General features: G+C 35.1%; 1 protein-coding gene across 2 annotated transcripts in view; it reads right to left on the reverse strand.

The window, feature by feature from the left end:
* hrm (hermes) overlaps window positions 1-9,957 on the reverse strand; it is a 72,334-nt gene extending 62,377 nt beyond the window's left edge. For both annotated transcript variants that reach the window (XM_068771257.1, XM_068771258.1), the window contains exon 1: window positions 9,782-9,957. The gene's annotated coding sequence lies outside the window, so the exon portion shown is untranslated. The remainder of the gene's footprint in view (window positions 1-9,781) is intronic.
* Window positions 9,958-10,239: the final 282 nt, after the last annotated feature.

The raw sequence follows: 10,239 nt of genomic DNA on the forward strand, positions 1-10,239 counted from the left end.
TTATCGATAATAGTACCTGTTGGAAGTGGCATTTTCCGAAGACCTTAACAAGGTCGATTGTCCGTCCACCTTGTCCTGCGCTTCGCTCGCCAGCCTTTGAGTTGGTCTCTATTCCAGAGCCTTAAAACCCTCTTCAATTTAGAAACATCTCATGGGATAGTATTTCCCACAACAGAGTTGCTAATCTTACGAAGTATATATATATATAAATATGTGTGTGTATAATGTAGCAGTGTTAAAAGATTTATGCTATATGCCTTCAGCGCTCTGTCTTCTCAACCTAGGTGTTGCTGTAAATGTGAATTGGCAAAAAGCGCAGATTCATAAAAAAGAACAATTACTAATCAGGTGAAGCACATAAATTTACTAAACAATATGAAAATATTATAATTCACGCAAAGTGCAGCGTTACTAAAATCGTACGTATAATGTATACGTATATTGCTAAATCCGGCAACCACTAAAGATATGAAAAATACAAGCATACACCAAAACACTTCTGGATTGGTTGAAATCGGCCTGTAACCCGTTTTTTTCAGTGGTTTAAAAAAGGTCATTCACCTTATAGATATACACCCTTCGTAAAACATCTTACCATCGCAATAATTAAATATTCGAGTAATATTTCGCTTCAGAGGGTTTTTAATAACGGAACCCCAATCGTACTACGCTTTTGCGCCGGTGTTCCGTCGGTCGTTGGCCGACGCGAGGCGGGGTCGCTCCACTCAATTGGCTAAGGTAGGCCACACACTGGACGGGAAATAAACGCTTTAGGTCTTAAATGTTTTCATCATCTGAAACGTAACGTAACTTCGAAAGAATTTTTTTTAACGTAAGAGACGTATTATTTACTCTGTTTTACTGGCCACTACGGCCACAGCACTTTTTAGAATTGTATTATTCTCGCTCGTTCGAATTCAAATTAGAACATCAATTTCAATTTGGAAGCCATTAGTGATATAATTGCAAGTAAGAAAAGGACCAATATTTAGCCACTTCCGCACATGCAGTGGTAGTCGTGCAATGAAATGCACCGCCCGCCAGCCCGCTGATAAATGCGTATGCGGCAAACAATGCGAATCACACAACCGCCACCGCCAAATTACTCAACACGTGTTTCACCCCTCCACGGGGCATCTTCAGGAGTTATGGTTATAGTGGATAAATTAAAAATTGCACGACTACCCCTGCATGTGCGGAAGTGGCTAAATATTGGTCCTTTTCTTACTTAGGATGGACTTCCGCGAGGTAACGCCTGATTCCATTAAATGATATAATTGCAGTCACTATTTGATCAAAGTTGTAGTATCTTCATATATAACATACACCACCTCGTCCAGGCCTGGCTACCGTTTTCTTGCCATCAATAAGGAATAAATACATGAATAGGAGGTAACTTACTGCAAGTCGCAAAACGTGTATAGATATTTTTGATTGGTGTTTCTGTTTATTATACATCTTTAAAGAATATCATCATCATCATTGTTTCAGCCGATCACCCATCGATCACCTGCATAGATTTTAAACCGATTTTCCGCCACACCTTACAAAAGACTTTAAGATCATCTGTCAACTATGTGGGTGAACATCCTACACTGCGCTTACCATTCCGTAATCTCCACTTCAGAATCTTAAGGCATCTTTCTGACCAATGTGGCCTCAGTCCGTAACAGAATGTTACATCTAGCATTTAAAAATAAGGCAGTCTATAAACCTTGAACAGACCCCAGAAGCGATCTAGTTCTTAAAAAGTCTAAATATAAAGCACGAGAGACCAGTGGTGTGATATATACACAATTCCCTTTAAAGTTCTACTCATCGACCGTTTTTATACTGTTTTAGTGTCATATTTCACATAATCTAATCTTGTCCAAAATCGAACCTGCTACCTAAGATTTGCTATGATCGTCCGTAACCAAATGACTACAACTTCGCGTATGTAAGCGGTCGAATGAGGGAGGCGGGTAATTGTCAAGATGCCTGTTTTTAAATATCTCGTGTGCGTCTTTTCATTCGCTCCTCCGTCTCATCGCTTACATACTTCAGATAGTGTGAACAAGGTTTATACTACTAGCTACTCCTACTCCTACTACTCCTGAAGTCCCCGATGGTAAAGACGGAGACGGTAGATAATTTTCAAGCGATCTATTCTCAAATATCTCGTGTGCGTCTTGACAATCGTACCTCCGTCTCACCGCTTACATATTTTACATACTGTGTGACCAAAGTTTACACTACTAACTACTCCTACTCCTACTACTCCTGAAGTCCCCGATGGTAAAGACGGAGACGGTAGATAATTTTCAAGCGATCTATTCTCAAATATCTCGTGTGCGTCTTGTCAATCGCACCTCCATCTCACCGCTTACATACTTCAGACAGTTAGTGTTACCAAGGTTTATACTATTAACTACTCCTACTATTCCTGAGGTACCCGATCGGAAAGACGGAGGAGGTAGATAATTTTCAAGCGAAGGATTCTCAAATATCTCGTGTGCGTCTTGTCAATTGTACCTCCGTCTCATCGCTTACGTAATTCAGTTAGTTAGTGTTGACCAAGGTTTATACTACTACTACTACTACTACTACTACTCCTGAGGTACCCGATTGGAAAGACGGAGGAGGTAGATAATTTTCAAGCGATCTATTCTCAAATATCTCGTGTGCGTCTTGTCAATCGTACATCCATCTCGTCGCTTACATACTTCAGGCAGCGACCATAACTTTTGTACACTATATTAGAATCATTGTTTTGCGTTTATCTATGAAAGATAAATTACAATAAGGATGCAGTACAGCAATTTAAAAAACATAAAATAGTATTTACTGAAACCATTCCATTATAAAACGACCTTATGGGCTTCGCTTCGAAAAATGTTGGTTTTTATTTTGTTTATTTTCCATTCACCCACCGGTCAATACCCTAAATGTGATTTAAGGACTTTGTATCTCACTGCTAAATAACGGAAATAAATTGTATATTTTTATTAAACGTATATACAAAACCTTGATTGAAGCTAGATTTAAGATTTAAGTTAATTTACAGATTTTGGAGCATAGTTAGGAGATCAAATTATAATGATCCGAAGAAGAACTTGGGTTGAAGAATTGCTCATCTGAAATGACAGAGAGCCCACATTATTTATACAACCAACAGCTCTTGGGGGCAAAAGTAGACTATACATGTATAAGTCCCCCACTAGATATAACGACGATATAGTCACGGCGTATTTCGACTTACATAATGACGATTACCTTGACATTACACATATGGTCGTGTTTGGAATACACAAACCTTTATTAAACGGTTTTATTTAGTTCGACTCGTACGGAATTTATTTGTTTGGGTCAAAATTAGAAATTGAAATTTAAGCCCCTTCCCGTTGTCAGATTGGTCTGAAATTTGTTACACACATTTAATTTAGATGACAATACAATATAATAAAATCAATAACATTATAAATCTAAGATGGCCGCCGATACAAAATGGCGGATTACATATTTTTCCTTAACCCCCTCAATATGGGTATTAAATGAAAAGGCTACATTAGTAAAACACGATGATTATGTCAAAATTTAAAATTCAAGATGGACGCCGTTCTAATATGGCGGACTAGGTACATATTTTTCCACAACCACCACAAAATGGGTATCAAAAAACCGTTTAACTTAAAAGTTTTTAAAATGTATTTATTTTATGTATTGGCATGTCAAATTGAGCTCTTCTGCCATTTTTCTTCTGTACACAAATGTTCACTATAAATTATCTAAATTGGATAACAAAAATGAATAAATAAATGATTACGTTTTTAATCGTAGATAAGAAAAATAGCGAGCCCATAACCTTCAAGGACGAAGATGAACTTCCTCATTGCTAGATATTATCTCTACAGAGTTATTACCAACTTATCAATTATAGTAATGTGTGTGCACAGTGCATTATTTATGTATAGTCATTTGTTAATGAAAATTACTTTTAAAGTTGCCGATGTACTTATATTAAGTTATATCTATCTATACATAGAACATTCTTTGTATAAAATACACCAATTTTTCTATAAGACTTGGCTTTAGGTTGGGGTAAAAAAAAAAAACATGTTCATATAATAAACACCGTTATACCTATTGTTAAAATGAGACATTGGAATAAAACCTCTTTGATTGCACAGATAGTGAAATGGAAGTAACTGCATACAAGAATTATTATTAATTTTATTTTTATTACAATGTCTTATGCAAATAATACTTGTTTTAACATCTAATAGATACCGGACTGTTTGTATTTCGTGCGACAGAGATAATGCTCTACGAAGCCGAAATTAGCCGATTGCCTCTTTACAGAGGTCGATGTGCAATATTTATCGCCGGGTACTTGCTCAGCTTAACAGCTTAAAATCTTTTACACCTACTTCATACATGTTTAATCTCATTAATTTATTTTTTTCTATTGTAATCCAACTAGCTCTTGGCTCCTACAATATTTGCACCGCCAAAGGTTACTAGTAGACCAAATTTTAAAAATGCTTTTTCTTATTATATTATTGTTGTGGATGTACCATACAGTAACTGACGTTAAATGAGCAAAACTTTCAAATAAAAAACTTTTACTATAACCAAATCACCTATATACAATCATAACTTGCCTCTTTGCAGTGCATATCTTTACCGACCACACTCCACTCACCCAACCAAATTTCAAGCCATTACTGTGTTGGAAGCTCGTTTCAGATGTGATCTGGTATTTTCTCACGACAACCCTAAATCTTTTCAGTAGATTATAGAGATACTAGCTGATCCCGCAAACGTTGTTTTGCAAAAAAAAATTAAAGTTTTTAATTAACAAATGTAAGATAAGGGTTGATCGTAGAGGGGTGAAAATTTAGGTTTGTATGTATTTTTGTATGCTGTATCATAATAAAATAAAAACCAAAAAAATTGTCTAAAAAATTAAAAGTAAAATTTAGGGGTGGACTACCCTTATCACATTTAGATATATGTATTTGCTTTATAGGGAATAGTAAGTTGTATTAAACGTAGTCTTCTAAAACACACGGTTTAATAGTAATTTCAATATATTTTTAAATAATTATTTATTATTATTAAGTAGATGACGCAATTTCTTTGTTGTGACAATTTCTCGGAATGAATTTCATAACTCCATAGTCAAGCATGGCCAAGTGGCCATCTTGTTCATAGACAATATCTGCTGTCATTTCGTGTTTTGGCGCGCTTCCAGGCGCGAAGAAATGATGAATCGAAATTTTTCAAAGTTAGGTTTCTGGAACATTTCCAGATAATATAAAAGAAATTAAAATTAAACAATTTTATTTACCTTTTATTTTAATGATGATTTGACTTTATTCGAAAATTTCATCTAAATTAAACTACAACCTTGAAATACAAGACGATTTTAAACTGTATATTATTTGGTGTTGTAATGACTATCTTCAACCACTGTAACCACCCACAAAAATTGGACGTGTTAAACGCATAATCGTGCAATTATAATTTTATTTGGACAGAACTGTCACTGCTGCACATGTGGTATTTGCAGATCCTCCGGGTTTGAGGTGGCAGGCCTCAGAGGACGCCTAGCCTAAAATCTCTTTAAGGTATCGAAGATCCAAAACTTTCCGGGGTAGCCTGGACTCGAGCTACTACATACTACTATTTTACGGAATTGGGAGGTTTTCGGTGAACGCTACATGGAGTAACTAGATTCAAGGGCCCCCCGATTGGACCAAAAGATCACTCATCGATAATACCAGTTTAGCATTCCAAAACAAGGGTGCCCGGGAAGGCCGAATCTAGATACTTACGGCGTCACGGGTTTCTATTCCCTGGCTTATAATACTACTACAACTTCGGAAAGCGTAAGCGCGGGGAGATGAAGCAGCGGAAGATATTCCAACAACGCTTCTTTCAGGTAAGATCGGAGGTTGGCGTCCCCTGTGATATATGATTCGACCTCGTTTCAAACGAGAGCATTAGTAATAGAACGGCGACGGTGACGTTGACGGTGTACAGCATGGATGCACAGACCGCGGCCCGCCGGTCGAATACCGGTGTCCCGTCGACAGCAAAAATAATATTCTCGTACATTCGAAATATATTGAATTCTAATTATTATCAATTCTTTACTGTCTTTAATTATCTATACTTCTGACGGCCGGCCCGCCATCAGTTCATGATTTGCCCGAGTGGCCCCTAGTCTGAATAAGTCTGTGCAACCATGGTGTACAGGGCACGTGGTTAGTCTTATGTTCGTCGCGTTACTTGGAAACTTGAGTAAGTGTCTCGTTGTCAGTACGGTGCGGCGTTTGAATGTACCGGGTGTGATCATATTGTAAATGGCGTTACGTACAATAAATGTACAAAGTAATGAATTGTTGCCTGTTTAAGGAACTGGACGATTGTTGGCAGTTCCATGTCAACAAGCAGGTCTTCATTGGATACCACGACGCACCCGTTGCCCTGCGCACGAACCTGTTTTATACGACCTGGTCTCTGTGAATTACTAAGCACGGGTTTACGTATGTCAGCTAGGGCTTGTTAATCTCAATAAGTTAATATTAAAGCGTAAGATGCCACACCAAAAGGTCTACGGAAAACGGATGCAGCCTGATTCCAACCGATTCAAAAATCTATGGGGAAGACCCATGTCCAGAAATGGACATCTTATAACTGAAAAGCCGATGATAATGTTCATATTAAGGTAGTTGGAGAACGCTGGAAGTATATCACTTCCAACTAGTCTTATTGGCAGGTCAGCAGTGGACGTCTTACGGATGAAATGGTAATGATGATTTAACTGTGATAGATCAAATTAAGTTGTTCAAAGTTATACACAGCAGAACAGTATTATATGTAAAAGCAGATGATAGTCAAACATAACTCATTCATGCCTTATCTCAAACAAAAAAATTATTGCCTACAATGTTTATAATATTTTACACAATTCCATGCTCCGCTGATAGTGTGAACAATTTAACATCAAATTAGTCAACACAATGTATATTGCTTTTAAATTACGTCATTGCAATACTTGGAACAACATGAAACAATGAATAGATTAGACCTAGCTACTTATATGGTGTAAATATTGGAAGTCTGTAGATCTTGGATCTTACAATCTAGAATGGCATGCATAAAACATACTCTTTTAAAACCTAACTGTACTTTGCCAGGGTATTGTGTAAGTAAAAATTGTTTAATCATGTATAACTACAAAGAAAAGTCTGACAAAAAATACAAAAAGAGAACACACACGATACCTAATTTAAAAAAAATTCATTATAAGAATTTAAAAAAAAATAGTAATGGTACTTTATTGAAGTAACATAATGCTTCTAAAGGTTTAAGAAGCAACTTGTGTAACTCAAGCAGTAATTATTACATGTGAACACTACAACACTCATGTTTTGAAGAAACCAAAACTTGAGCGAACCAGAGCAAAAGAAAAATATTTTTTATTTAATCTTAATTTTGACAGGGTTTTGTCTTTAAAAGTTATATAACATCATACAAAAGTACACTTCTCTTAGAAATTACAAGATATGTTGCTGGGAGACCATGACCATGTCATAGATTAGCTAGACTCTGGTTAGGGTTTTAATAATATGGCTTGAAATAAAACAACATTGAGTACAGACATTCCAAGGCCTCCCAACAGGATCTCTCTTTGAATATGAATCCATTCATCCTCCAATAGCAAATGTTGCACATCTTCAATTACATGTGCCTTTCCTACTGCTGTTCATTTACAAGATTTAATTCCTGGTTTGATCTTGAAAAAAAATTCGTATGTATATGCTCCTTAGCTTATAGTGACTATCAGCTTGAAAATGTGGCCGGAAGCGAGTGACCACCATTACTGGATTAGCCATCTAAATATGTACAATGCCTTCAAAGAACAACTCATAAAAGACCTGTACTGCCTTTTATAGGTACTTAATAGGACAATTAAGTCAGTTTTAGGAAATAACACATATAGCCAGGGATTACAATGCATACTTAATTATCCCATAGTTGATATATTTAATACAATAAATATGAAACATCTTTAACTTGGTCAGATGTTATTTCATATTATGTTGCTGCAAATACCAATCATTTACAGTTAACTTCTCAATGCGTTCTCAAATATAAGTTATGCATATTGTCATTTGGCATTTCCAGATTATTCAGGTTTCAGGGGCAAAAGCCTAAGCCATTAAAATTAAGTAACCACAAGGTTACTCAGGGTTACCTCAGGACCCTTGGTGCTATTACATTATTTAATTAAATAGATTAGAAAGCCATCAAGCTCTTAGATAACTTGGGCATGCTCCATGGAGTCATCATTGTTGTTTGTCATTGTATTTCCATTTCATCCTCTTGACCACAAGGCATGAACTATAGGTATCTAGGGGATATACCACAATTGCTGCACTTGTCAGTTGGTTTGTGATAGCAGTGTGTTATCATGGTATACAGAGGATGCTGCTGACAATCCTCAGGAAACTTGTTTGTGAGCAATGGCGGTGCCATATAATCAATGCACAATATTCTATGGGATAGCTGGACATAATATCCTCAGAATAGGGATTCCAGCTTTGATTATTACTATCTACATATTTAATATTCCAATTCAAGGATACCCAAGAGGACCATACCCCAGCAGCAGCTCTATTGCTTATTGATCTGCTTCTTCTAATGAAAGAAAGAGAAAGATAAACTAGGACTTTGTGATCATTTATCCAAAGTTTATTATACTATTTGTATTGTTATAAAGAATTGGTTACGACATGGTAGCCAGCACTGGTAACATAATTCTTTAAAGATATAAATTGTTATATTGTCATTCTATCAATAATTCATCAGGCATTGACTACAGGTAGAAGGTCCTCATAGCAGATTTAAGAAGTATTACAATACATAAGGGTACACCTTTACCAACCAGGCACTTTTATCTACCTAACCAATTTTTAAATGATTCAATTAAATTTAGCTTTAGATACCAATTCCAGAAATGGGCTGATGTTCAATCTTGACAGAACTAAATCCTTCATCAGATTTAACTGTTAGATTCTTACTTGTTCATACAAATCTAATGACTTTATTTACAGTTATTACATTAACTAGGTTGTAGCACTCATTCGCCATAATTATATGGCCTTTAAGTGTATTCATTTCCAAGGAAACAGTAATTTATATTACTACATACTATTACAATTTTTATTTGATATAGATCTCACAGCAAAAGCAACATGTTAAATTAATTACATAGTTTGTTTATAAAATTATTATGCTGTAGTTATATTAAAGTTTATTTTCAGAGGAATAAAGCACAAGCACACAGATTAAACAATGTAAATGTTTTACTCATAGATAGTTTAATCTGTGTAATTATTTTAAAAAATGTTATCTATAATTACTTGCAATAATATCAATTTATCACAACTTCTAGACACATTTTATAGTCGCTCTATTAATTTTTGAAATATCAGATAGTGATTATACCTATTTATACTTCCAGCAGAGCAATAAATAATACGCATAATAATATTCAAACTCATTTTTAGCTTCATAAAGATACGACATCCAAGCAGTTGTTAAAAACAAACCAAATAAATCTGTAATTGTTCTTTTTAAGACAAGAAGAATATAAAAAATTCAATATTAGTGGTATAATTAACTCTTTATCTCAGAATATATGTATAGTGTATCGCTTTATCCATAACATATTGAAACAATAACAAATTAGGTATGTCAAACGAAGTGTATACATTCCAATACTTACTGGATATGTCTTGACTGGACTATTTTGAAAAATATTCACAAACACAAAACTATTCATAAAAAACCCACACTTTCACGAGCGCTTTCACAAGGACATTTCACTAAGTTTTATTGTTATAATATATTATTAACAACCATCACAATGTTGAAGTCAATGTATTAGCCTTCACTGCGCGATGTTTTAACAATGAATGCGCAACGTATGAATGAAGTAGTGAATTGACGTATGTCATCACTTAGTGGTGGGAGAAAACTAGCAGTGATAACGCTAACTGCTATACATTAAAAAAACGATAAACTTTTAATAGATTCGTTTTCTAATATTTCCGTATATAGGTACTTCTAAATTACTTATATTTAAGTAATAACTTATGTAGTATAAAAAGAATGATTGTACGTAAATTTTTGCAATTGCTAATAATTTTGTCAGATTTTTCCATGAAAATTGAATTTACTATA

The sequence above is a fragment of the Battus philenor genome, unplaced genomic scaffold, assembly GCF_028537555.1.
Source record: "Battus philenor isolate CCGP_79_NKW_IND1 unplaced genomic scaffold, ilBatPhil1.0.hap1 SCAF_30, whole genome shotgun sequence".
In the NCBI taxonomy this organism is placed as follows: domain Eukaryota; kingdom Metazoa; phylum Arthropoda; class Insecta; order Lepidoptera; family Papilionidae; genus Battus; species Battus philenor.